At 31.8% G+C, this 13,892-nt stretch overlaps 1 protein-coding gene across 1 annotated transcript in view; it reads right to left on the reverse strand.

The window, feature by feature from the left end:
* The window catches only part of ZBTB20 (zinc finger and BTB domain containing 20), a 724,156-nt gene that overhangs the window by 603,129 nt on the left and 107,135 nt on the right, over nucleotides 1–13,892 (reverse strand). Inside the window, exon 2 of the mRNA XM_069472643.1 lies at nucleotides 8,623–8,674. The gene's annotated coding sequence lies outside the window, so the exon portion shown is untranslated. The remainder of the gene's footprint in view (nucleotides 1–8,622; nucleotides 8,675–13,892) is intronic.

Consider the following 13,892-nt stretch of genomic DNA (forward strand, 5'->3'; position numbering starts at 1 on the left):
TTGACAACTAAAAATTTTTTATATTTGTGACATACAACATGATTGTTTTAACATATGCATTACCTCACGTACTTATTTTTTTGTGGTGAGAAGACTTAAAATCCTCTCTTTTAGCAATTTTCAAGTATACAATATATTATTATTAACTATACTCACCATGATATACAATAGATCTGTGAACTTACTCCTCCTGTCTAACTGAAATTTTGTATGCTTTGACCAACATATTCCCAATCTCCCCATCTCAGCCTCTGTTAAGCAGCAATTTACTGTCTATTTCTATTTTATAAACAGAATCTTAAAAAGTTAAACAAGAGTACTGTTATATATATAACACATATAAATGAGATCACGCCCTGTTTGTTTTTCTGTGCCTGGCTTATTTCACTTAACATGATGTCCTCTAGGTTTATCCATGTTGTCACAGATGACAGGATTCCTTCTTTTTCAAGGCTGAATAGTATTTCATTGTGTTTATATACATTTTCTTTATCCATTTGTCCCTTGATGGACATTTGATAATAAGCATCTAAAAGGTGTGAGGCAATATCCCATTGTGATTTTAATTTACATTTCCCTGATGATGAGTGATGCTGAGCATTTTTTCATATACTTACAGGCCGTTTGTATGCCTTTTTTGAGAAATGTCTATTCAATTCCTTTTCCCATTTTTTAATTGGGTTTTTTTTTAAACTATTGACCTATTTGAATTCCTTATATATTTTTGATATTAACCCCTTATCAGATGTATGTTTTGAAAATATATTCTTCCATCTTGTAAATTGCCTCTTTACTCTGTTAATTGCTTTGTTACTGTGGCTCTCAGAAAAAAAATAGAGGCAAACATTTTCTTAAAACCCACAAACTAATGAGTTTAAAAGGAAAAGAATGCAATCCAAACTATAAAATTAGAAAAAGACTTTCTACTGCCTAGATCCTTTTTTTATACTTTTTTAGAAATGACTTAAACACATGGCCTATGAAATTTTCCTTTTTTTGGAACATCAATTACCCCCTTGTAACAGTACCCTGTTTTCCCTTTACGAAATAATCTCTTTCCCTTCCCATATAGTATTGGTGAGATGGTAACTCCAGGTACAAAGGTAATCATGGGGAAATTAGGTAGATAAAACCAGTGAATGGGGAAAAAAGAAGCAGCATATGAGGTGAATGGAAGACAATGTAGTAAATTTATCAGAAAGATGAAAATCATTAAAAAGAAATACTTTAATTTTTTTAAAATGATGAACATTGCTCAATTTGAATAATCATCAGTTCTATGTGCTAGGCATTTAATTCAAGAATATAATAATAATATCTCCAATCTCACCTATACCTCCAAGAGATAGATATTATTTTTCCCATTTTCTTTTACAGGTGGGTAGACTTAGACTCAGCGAAATAAAGTAACTTGCCCCAACTCACAGTAAGTGGTTGGGCCAAGACTGAAACTCAGATATAACTCCAAATATAATGTTATTTCGAATATATGAAGTAAAAAATATATAGGTTGAATAAACAAAGGTTCACAAATCACTATTACTAAGGCACTCCAAAATCATGTCAGTCTGTTAATAACATAAACCACTTGAAACTCTAGAGTTAACCAAAGTAGTAACATAATTCTGAGACTAAATTGAAATTATTCCTATAAAGTTAAATGTTTTTCTAAAAAATATCAAAGATGTACACTCAAACATACTAGGAACATATTTTTCATATGGAAAAATTTTAGAAGGACTATGATCCATTCTATAAGAGAAGAATCACGTTCCCTAAGAGTTGTTTGATTTCAGTGCTGTTGCCTAAATTATTAACTTTTTTGTTATGAAACACATCATGCTAGTTTTGGCCTAAAGAATAATTTGAAGGGAAAAAAAACCAAGCATTTCTGCAATACTTAAAATACAAAGGAGTGGTTATGTACCTTTAAGATATTTACACAGATGTTTTTAAGTATTCATCTCTCCATAATATTTTTGTGAAATTATTACTTAATTTTATGAATTTAGCGTCAAAGAATACAGTATAGCACAAAATGACAAAAACTGCTTTAGAAGTAAAGAAATCATCTAAATATTATGTTTTTATTAAATAGCAACACAAAGCTATATGTATATCTTCTTTTTATCCAATAAAAAACATACCAAATTCCTCCATTTCAAATACTGATGATATCAGTATTCACACATCTGGATGTCCTTCTATGCTTACCTAAACTGATCTTTCTGGTAAGTATTTTCCATCTCAATTCCTTCAGCGCACATTTGCAAAAACCACTTGAACAGTTTACATTCTCCTACACCATACTACTTCAAATGGTCTTCAAGGCTTGCAAATTACTGTCAGACACTGGGCATTTGTAGGCACCTATTTTTATATCCTTGCTCAAAGCAAAGAAAAAGAAAAAGCCTAAATTTAAACAGTAATAAATTATCTCTCACCCTGATAAAACATACTTAAAAAGTTGATCTCATCCTGATACCAGTTATATAAAATAAGTATGATCTAAGTGTTAACTCACAGGTTATTATATAAACATCTCTCTATATATGTATAACAGACTTAAAGTACCACTATAAATATGCATAAATACATTTGTATATAACATGCATATGTATGCCTGCTATTTATATTTGAATGTACATATTACATATAGATGTGTACTTACATTTCAACATTTATTCCTGGATGTTAAAGGGAAAATATTTTAACTGTTTTCATGACACAAATTCTAACTGAAATAAAATGTCCTTTAAAAACTGTAATTAATGTCTGTTGTGTCAAACTGTGAACCAAAGGGTCAAACCTTATAATTTACAGTCTGAGAGGTCATAGCTCAAATTATAACTTTAAAAAAACTGATTATTTGTGAGTAATTGAACAAATCCATCTAATATACACTGAATGCATATAAAATATTTTTGAGAGTAAAAAGAATGTATGTCCAAGTGGACAGCTGATGGAGGAAATGGCCTTTTTACTGAACAAGGCTGAAGTCCAGCATAATGACTTGGAATGCCTTTGAATGAGCACGCAGGCTGGAAGGCCAAACAACACACATATCCAAAAGGGAGCATAATGAACAATCTGATCAGAACACAAAAATATTCTACACACATATGTATTATACAATGATAGGAAAACATATATACACATTTCCATCATTTGCTCTTTCTTCACCATTACTACAACCCAATTCACAAATAAACTCTGGGCTATTAATAAATATCTTTAAAAGAAATTATTTTTCTGTAATTTTAAAAATACTAGAAATTAGTGAGATTTGAAAATACCTATGCAAGTTATCCGTAGCATATAAAGTAACCCAGGTTTATAAAACTCTTTTCTCTGTGACCTACCTTGGATACAAATATTACCTCATCTATCTTCATGCCAAAGCCACCTGCCCCTTAAAATATAATTTGAAATAATTAGGCCTCTCTACAGTGTTTTAACCTAGAAGTAATCTACTACTAAGAAGGCAGGTCACTGAAGATAATTTCTCTACTGTACACCAAATTCCCTAACCCATGCCAGAATTGAGAAGATCAGAAAAATAAGTCTCTCAAATATATAATGTTTATTTATGAATTTATTATATATCATTAGACTATAAGCTCCACAAAGGTAAGGACTAAGTCTCTTTTATTCAACAGTTTTATCCAACACCTACAAAGTTCCTGGCATAGAGCTGACATTCCATAAATATTTGCTGGAGAATAGAAAGAAGGGATGAGGGAAGACAGAAGGGAGGCCTAAAGTTAGCCATTCTCCTCTAGCATTATTTGTGTAATTGTGGAGAGAAAAATCCAAAAAGATGTGCACTCCATTTAATCAATTTACCTATTCAACAATTCATTGATCCATTACATTGATCCTAGAAACCAAAAAAGATTTAAAACTGCTTCCAGAAGTACATAGTTATGTGATAAAATAAATTAAAATAGATGAAAAATGAAAAAGAAAGTTGAGTGGGAGACAGGATATTTTTTTATATATATATATATATATATATATATGTAGACACACAAACACACATACAAAGACAGCTAAATCATAGTAAAGAGAATGAAATTGCTTTTTAATTTCTCTAAATTAGTCATATTATAACTACTCTTATAATTCTCTTATTATAAAACAGTAAGTAAATATTTACTAATTCCTTGTCTAGCTATGTATTGTGGCAAATGCTACACAACCTGGTTCCTTATATCATGAGCCATGAAGCCTATTGGAGGAGACAAATATTCAATTATAATAAAGTGTAATAAGCATGCCATAATAGTGAAAATATAGATTTATATGAGTCAAAAGCAAGATTCTTCTCTGAACCAGCAAAAATTCTTACATGGTTCATTTGATACACCTACGTCACACACCAAGAGACTTTTCTGACACATGTTAACACTTCTGGTTCTTGATGCACAGGGAAATAAATGCTTTCAAATGCCACTAGTGCCAATGAGATCTGCACACATAAATCACAATAGCATAAGAAAACAAATTTGAAAAGCGTTGCTTTTCTTGTAAATGAAAGCTTAACTCTGATTCCACTTAGCCTGGTAAATGTTTCTGTCATTCCGTTGGACAAGCCCACACATACTGGGCTCTTGATAGGTCCTGGGCTCGACCATCTGGCCCTTTATTTACTTAATTCTTTTTTAATACTGACAAGTGTATTAGTAACACTTCCTTGGTCACTGGTAAATATAGAGCCACCACACAACTAAGATTTTCCCTAATTCTGAAATTCACTAATTAGTTGTGGGTAGGGGTTAGGGAGTATTACAAAGATATGTTGAGCAGTACTATAATAAGTAATCCAATTCCCAGAAAGAAAGCATGTTAATTTACTTCCCAGTTCATTAGAGGAATAAAAAACATCTTGTCATCACTTAAGGAAAAGAGACCTGGATATTTGGGGGAATGATAGACAAGGAGGAAGAATAAATGCATAATTTAGGCAAGAAACACAAATCACCTACGTATCTTGGACATGTTAATGCTTTTTCTTGATATCTTTTGATTGCTTTATTTATCAGTGTGTCTCATGGGCATATTTTATTCAATTAATTAACACAGGTTTCCAAAGGAAATAAATAAGATAAATGATTCCTATTTTCAAAAACTGATCATTCTACTGGTACTTAAGTTATGTATTAGGCAACTTTGGAAACTGCATTAATCTTTTCAAGCCAGTAAGGTCTCAATCAATTACTTGAGCTTGCAGAATAAAATATAGGCTTAAAAGAGATGACACAGTTTCCAAAGATGCTACAAAGTCATTTAGAGAGAAGATATGGTCCAATTAAAAACTGGGAATTTATATATTTAACCCCCGATAAAACGTATTTATTTTTAGGCTTTTTCTTCTGTTGGGTAAGAGATAGTCTAACACTGTTTAATTTTCTGTAAGATTTAGATTCTTCAAAGAACATCAGCTGATTGTTATGTGTATTAATTCAAGTATCAAGTCTAAATAATCATAACTCAGCTCCCTGAAACTAAAGATTCTGTGGAAGGTTGGACCAGTCATTCTCATTTCTAGGATCAAACAATGTAACACCAAGAAAAAGCCACTTAGAGATTATTTTGGGTTTTAATCTTTCTCCTTTGTTCACTGACATTTTGGGGAAAGGACAACATTCTCTTACAGTACTTATCCCAAATAACTGCAATCTCAACTAAAAACTTATAAAATTGTAGATTGTGAAGTAGGTATTAATTTGTTAATCAAATCTTGTAACTAATGAAAAAGAGTTAATTAGTTCTTATTACAGAAGTAAATTGATGAAAGGATGAAGAGTAGAATAAATAAGGGGGGGAAGTACATTGTTTAATATGTAATTTAAAAACTGTCAAAGAAGTGGGACATGTCTTATTTAATTGGCATATGAGAAGAATTGATGCTTTTGCATACAAATAAATGCAGGTACAGAAATGTAATAGGAGCTTTGTGTTACAATGGAAATTAAACTCCTGTGGGCAGTGATCAGCTAAGATGGAACAGAGACAGTTACAATGCGATGATTAACTAGCTGACAAAGCTACTATTCATGGCAGGTAGGGAAGCAGTCAGGGCAGAGTTGTTGGTGGCCTCTCCTCATCAAGCAGCTCTGCCAGTACAGACTGGATGCCTGGAACCAGGCAAGACACAAAAACAATAAAAGCTAGAGCCAGCTAAGGGAAGATTCAACACAACTCATCTCCAATTCCATCTCCAGTTTTAAATATTACTGGAAGAATGTTTTCCCTTGGGATTGGCATATATTGTGCTTACAGGATGCTAACCAACACTTACCTCTATTTATCTTACTATGCAGAATAATACTCCTGAAATACCTACCTAGAAGTGCCCAGTATATTACAGAAAAAAAGTGATTCTAACATTAGTTGGCAATAATTTCTGATGATAGGTATGACCATCATGTCGTTACATGAACAGATGGTCAAAGTGAGTCCATTCCACTGACAGTATATTATGTGGCTCTTTTTTATCCTGAACAACCAAACAAAACAAACACAAAAGAGGTTACTGTGCCTTCCTTCATTTGGTTGGCAGCTTTATCTGTGAAATATGAAAATAAAAAAACCAACATGGACTACAATCCTGCATAGTATCATTTCTGTATAACATCTAATCAAATATTTAACTATTCATATTGACAAATCCTGATAGTTGTGAAGATGGAAAAATACATAGGCTGTTTTTATCTTTCAACTCCATGATCTCCAGTAAAAGGAGAAAAACAGTCATATTTCTCATATATTTTATCTTTCAACTCTGTGATCTCCAGTAAAAAGGAGAAAAATAGTCATGTTTCTCATTCTTCAGTGTTTTGAGCTAGCCAAAAAATTAATAGTTCATAAGGAAAAAAACAATTTACAACTCTTCATTTACTTCAAGTCTTTTAATGAAACCTCAGGAAAAATATGTACCTCTTAAAAGGCAAATTCCCACATTAAAATCTGTCTCTCTTTGAAGACTATGGTCTCTCTGTGTATATATTATTTTTACTAAATAATTTTAAATATAAAAGCTGAAATGTTCATAAGGAAATGAATTAATAGTCTAGCAGATATCCAATCAATAATTACTAAATTTTACACCATGAGATTTCTTGAAACACACAGACACACAAACACAATACATACACACGTACATACACATTGCTAACCGAATTCTTAGTATGATAGCTTCATTTATAACCACCCCAAAATATACTTTACCTTGATTTTGTGAAATAAAAATTAGTAATATTTGGGGGAAAGGAGAGATAAAAATTAGGAATATATTTCTAACTATAATAGCTAGTAATAAAAACAACAGAAAGTTGCTTAAAATTATATTGCTAAAATGTATCTACCCATGTGGCTGTGAAAACTTAGGTGCAAAGAGAATTCTGTTTACCTACCTTCAGAGAGAGCTGATGAAATATGAGGTTTAAGAGTACATCTTTAGTACTTCTGTACCTTAAAATATTGCCGAGTATTAATTTTTCATCAAGTTGTCATTTTCTCTGACATTTGGTTTTATTAATCAAGACATTTATCATTAATTTGTAGAAAATATCTTAATTAAGCCAAATAAAATAAAATCCTTAAAAGGTTAAAATTAGAAAGCAGGTGAATTAGAACTTTGACATTACCCTGTTGACATACAGGAGCTTTTTGGAAGCATGGAAGTCAAGTTTTATCAGTGCGTTTGGTGCCTCAATCTTGGGGCTGGCTGTTTTTTTTTTTTTAAATGTTATAAAGATTTGATTTAAAGCTCTCTGACAGTTTTGACATTCAGGTGAAAGTACTGCTGCCGCATTTGGAACAATTTGCATATCCCACTGCTAAACGGAATGTTTGAGGTGTGCACTGGTGTAAAGAAATTAAAAACAAGCTATCACAAGTGCTTAAGTGTATGTATTCACAAAACTGATAGTTGGATGGTACCACCCCATCCCCCTCCAATGTAATCTGTGATTTACTCTTCTATAATAAATTACCCTACCATGTTATTCTTGCTGGAAGATCTAACCATGCATGTAAGAAGCAAAGTAATTACAGCCCCCTCTTGTCTAAGAAACCTCCTTCAAGCCCTGTGAGCTCTTTATACACAAAGCAGCAACACAAGTCTATTGTAAACTTGCCTGAAATTCTGGACCTCTGACCATCAGTAGCCATTAAATCTCATCTGAACAGTTTTGTTGTCCCCAACAAATGCATTTTTATTTCTCATAGTTAGTTGTAAAGCTCTTGCTGAGGACGAATAGGTACTGACTTTTTGGCTGTAAGCCAATAAGTCTATTTAAGGAAAGGACAAGATGTAAAATCAGAAGAGTTCCCAACTAATAAAAAAAGGGGAGTGGGGGATATAATACATTCCCATATAGAAGGAAGGAGGGTTGTAGCAACACCAAAATTTGGCTAAAATATTGTGAAATGACATAAAGTTTCTTCTTTTTTGACTTATAATTTCAGATTATTTTTAGGCATACAGAGAAAAGAATATTAAATGGTTTGAAGGGAAACAAAGGAAAGACCTGAGATAGTAAATCCCAGGCCTTAAATCTTACAAAACAATTCAAGAAGATAAAACCCATTTAAGAAAACATCACTAGGCATTACCTTCAGCCTTCAGAGTCGCAAAGGGCAATTCTTAACACTTCTTTTTATCTGTCTGTAAAAAAAAATAATTAAAATTAGAAATCTGCCAAGAAAACAATTTGTATGTCCATATTATCTTTATGACTAGCCATGAGAAGTAGGTATTGAGTCTGTATATGCCAACTAATACGTATAATTTTAAAAAGAAAAATAAAGGCTGACACCTTCAGATGCATATATGTGGTACAAGTACTCAGTAAAATGTGGCCCAAATATACACTCTAAACCACAGTGTGTACATTTTTTAGAAGGATGGGTAAATAAGTAGCAAGGTATTTATCAGTCTTATTAGAATTTTTCTCAATTCATACTTACACGGTATTTACATTTTTATTTTCATTAAAAAAATCAAATCCTAAATAGCCTTTAACCCATTTATTTGGTTATGCTTATATAACAGAGACTTTGTAAAGATCTATGATGTATAATGCACTGATAAGCACTGAGGGGTTAAGAAGTATACAAAGATAAAACACAGGCCATAACCTCAAAATAGTGGGTAAGGTTGGAGATATTTGTATAAGCATAGATAATCCAAAGAAAATGTGTAGAAAGACAAAGGAAGCAGAGAATAACACGTTCAGTATACCTAGAGCTGGTCTATAGTACCTAACACATTGACATTAGAACACGGCTTAATATTTCCTGTCTCAGCAGCAAGGCCAATTGTAGGCTCCTACCCCTATTTGGAGGCAAAGATGCCAAAAAAAAATGGATAAGTCACTTTTAAGTTCCTTTTCATCCAAATGCATTTGATAGTATAGAATCAAAGCTGGCACTGGGAATTGTAGAGCAGGGTGTTGAAGTACCTTTAAAGCCAATTTGTGAGTTTGACTATAGAAAGATTTAACTAGAACCAACTCTCCTACCAAATTGAGTTCGATATTATATGTCCTTAAAAAGTGATCTCTCTAAATTTGCCATGAAATCTCAATGATGACCTTGATGTCATATTTACTAATAATCTCCACAGAGGTTCAACCATTCAGAGTTTCAAAAGCAGTTTTACTAATGGAAATGCAATACATAAACATATGCTGAGCCTATAATCCAGTACATCTACAGTAAAAGATCCATTAAAATTTTAAATATCTGAGGATTTTAATTGTCCGAACCAATAATATGCATACACAATGTTTTTGCAAAGGGAAACAAAGACGCAAACAACAAACCATATCAGTAAACCAAAACAAACCTGAATTTAGGCTGTACTAATAGCCAAATGGGTTTCAAAATACAACAGTCCTGTTACATTCAGAGTATATAAGCAACATCACACTTACTCTGCAGCCATAAACTTTAGGAAACGCACTAAAAATTAGAATCTGATCAGAACTATGAATGATAGAGAAACTGAGGATGATTAGGAATGAAAAAGAATGTTCAGATTGTAATGAGAAGGTCAGGAAGGACACCTTTGAGAAAATTAATTTGGTCATTACATGCTATATTACAAAAGTAATTTTATTTATTTATTATCTGTCTCTCCCACTAGAATGGAAGTACCATAAGGGCAGGCACTTCGTCTTTTTCACTGTATACCCATTTCTATCAATAGTGACTGCCACATACTAGGAGATCAAGGAATATTTATTGATAGAAAGAATAAACAACCGGACCAAACTATGAAACAAGCACTAAGTCTATATATATATATATATATATATATATATATGTATATATATATATGCATATGTGTGTATATATATATGTATATATATATATATATAAAGAAATTTAGCTTTAAAGAAGTTACATCTTATATATTATAATAAATTAAACTGTGCCCTTCTGCAACTGCAAACTCGTATAACTCATTGTTTCTTCTTCCATTCAATATTCATTCTAGCAGGGAAAACAAACAATAAGCAAATAAGTTGTTAGACTTATAATGTCATATGATTAGCACTATGAGGCCAGACAAAACAAGATAAGGGATGAGTTACATGGCCTGATATTTTAGATAGGTTTAGACAGGGAAGCTTCTCAAAGGAGGTGGCAATTAGAAGAATCCTAAATGAAGTGAGGGAGAGAAGCAAAAAAATATCTGAGAGACTATCTGAGCTGTTGTAGGATTAAATGAGATAACATCTATTACTTTGTTTAGGGTAATAGCTAGCATACAGCAAACAGTGTACTCAGTGACTATTACTTTACTATATTGCTATCATTTTTATAAATCATGAATTTACCCACTAGATTGTAAGTTTGTCAAAGGCATTCATTTTTATTTTCCCTAAAGCTCCTTAAATAGTGCCTAGCAAGAGCTCAATAAACATTTATAGGACAAAAATAAAAAGAAACAATTATCAGTTCATTGATTATAAAAAGTAAACAGACTACAAGAATATGAAAAAGTTACCACACTCCATGTGTCTGAGTCAAGCTAATTCAGTTACATCAATGTTGCACTATAATTAATCATTCCTAGATTTAAAAATAAAGAAAAAAAGGAAAAATATGTAAATGGCTAGGGCCAGTAAGTCATGGATAATAAAAGAATAAGAAAGAATCATGAAAAAAATGAAATTATTAACATTTGGCCACTATCTTGACCATTTACATACTGTGTCTGACTCTATCTGATAAAGATATATTTCTAGCGAAAGACTCTACTACACAGTTATCTGATTCATTTATGTATTCCTAATATAAGCACAGGCTTGGTATACAGCAAACATTCAAAAAAGTTTCATTGAACCGAATTAAACTAAAATTATCTTTTTTTGAGACAGAGTCTCGCTTTGTTGCCCGGGCTAGAGTGCCGTGGCATCAGCCTAGCTCACAGCAACCTCAAACTCCTGGGCTCAAGTGATCCTCCTGCCTCAGCCTCCTGAGTAGCTGGGACTACAGGCATGTGCCACCATGCCCGGCTAATTTTTTCTATATATATTTTAGTTGGCCAGATAATTTCTTTCCATTTTTAGTAGAGACGGGGTCTCACTCTTGCTCAGGCTGGTCTCAAACTCCTGAGCTCAAACGATCCACCCACCTCGGCCTCCCAGAGTGCTAGGATTACAGGCGTGAGCCACTGCGCCCGGCCCTAAAATTATCTTTAATAGTTTTGATGCTTTAAAGCTAGCTCAAAACAACAAAAGTTAGGAGATTGAAAAACTAAAAAAATTAATTTCAACAGAAAAAATAATAAGTTTTAGGTCTCTTCTCAGTACTGCAGCAAAGAAGAGAACAAGGTAGATTCTTACCAAAGATTGAAATATAGGTGAAAATGTGGTATTGGCATTGGAAGAGACAGATCAGTAGAATAGGCCAGAACTCCAGTATGGGGCAAAAATTATAAGTAGCATTTCCATGAAAAGTGATAAGATAACTCACTGATTATATGGGGACAAATAAAGTCTGTTCCCTCCCTCCTACCAGCACCAAAATATACTAATAGATTAGGTTGACTATATCTGAATATAATAAGAAAAATAATCAAAGAGCTCTCAGAAAATATATGTATATAATTTTCTGAACACCAAGGTGGGAAGGCCTTTTTAGGTATTTACAAAGTGGTATATAAGTATAAACATTTATGATTTTTTACTACTTAAAATTAAAAAAATTTATAAGGCAAAAAATATCTTTTAAAAAATTAAGAGGCCAACAACAAAGATTTTTCATGTGGATGATATTCACAGGGTTACAGTCTTTAAGAATAAATAAATAAAATATCCTTTTTTATATGAGCAAAATACATGAACAAGTGACTCACAATAGAATTGTGAATTCTTTCCTAAAATATGAAATACATTTATAAATATATTTTAACATGTATAAAATATATTTTTAAATATTCATGAAATAATAAGCTAAATAATGTTATAAATAATAACCTAAAATGTATATGAAATAATAATAATCTGCAATAGCAAAGAAATGCAAATAGTTAAAAACCTAAGTATTCCATAGTAATGAAGTGCTTTATAAATCATATGTGTTATAGTATTAACCATTCATTAAATATGGCAAGTGAAAATGTATTATAATACATTGTCAAGCTTAAAAAGCAGGCTGTAAAATGGTAATAACAATAAAATACTATTTTTTAATAATAAACAGTATGTAATGTTTCATCATATGTGTATACTAACATAGGTCTGTAAATACTATGGTATGTGTGTATATTAGAAAAAGCAAGTATGTGACTTTTAAGGACCTAAACTAGATTATTCCTTGAATTTATTTTAGATATTAAGACTATGGCAAAGTTTTTCCTCTTAGCATTTCTTTCCAAATTTTCTATAATGAACACAAATTACTTTTTATTAATGTAAAAAGCACTAAAACACAGCACCTAGTCTATGTTTTAAAAACATTGTCATATTAGTAGACTTTCTGAATGTTAAGAAAGCCATTTGAAAATGTTCCTATTTTCGGTGAAGATGTCCTCCAATAATTATATAGATTTAAGAAAGGAAGGAAGGAAGAAAAGAAGAAAGGACAGATGGAGTGAGGAAGAAAGAAAAAACAAAAAAGGATGAAAAATTTTAAAGAAGGATTTATAAAAATATAACGGCAGCAACCACCTATAATGGTTACCTGTTAGGTTCCTAGCAGCCAAATTTTAACTGATAACATCTTTAATTAAATTTTCAAAGAAAGGAACAGCCTGGAATGTAGAAAACTTAAGATGTTTGAGGTTATATTTGTATAATAAGCACACTATTATAAGAGAAGAGAGATAAAATGTGCATCAATTTCAACGGCAGGACCATTATATAAAGAGAGACAAACAAAACATGCCATGAGAACAGCTGAAGACAATCCAAATCAGTTTTGGAAGTAGGAGTAGTACAAATTTCAAATTAGTAAAAGTTAAAAGTAAGCAAATTTTAATCAGCTACAAAATCATGCCATCAGTTCCCACATAAGAAATTGTTTTTCAAACCATAGTGCTTAACATGCCATTCAAAAGTCACCTACAAGATATGAATCATGACTCTTCTAATTGTTTCAACTGGCATTATTTTATTTGGGGCCTTCCCAATTTAGGACAAAATCAATAGAAATTGCCATTATTATCCATCAATAATTTTAGAAAATAATTCTTCTTCATTAAATAAACATTTGAATACAAGGTTTAGGTATAACTTATCAAAGTATGGCAAATGAAAACCAATCTTTGATCCTCAAAGATCATCAGAAAGAACCTGTACATTTACATGATAAGAGGACAAGATACATTCCCTCTAAAAATGGAAAACGCTAATTTAGCTTTGGTGCATCCA

Source organism: Eulemur rufifrons, chromosome 7, assembly GCF_041146395.1.
Source record: "Eulemur rufifrons isolate Redbay chromosome 7, OSU_ERuf_1, whole genome shotgun sequence".
Lineage (NCBI taxonomy): Eukaryota > Metazoa > Chordata > Mammalia > Primates > Lemuridae > Eulemur > Eulemur rufifrons.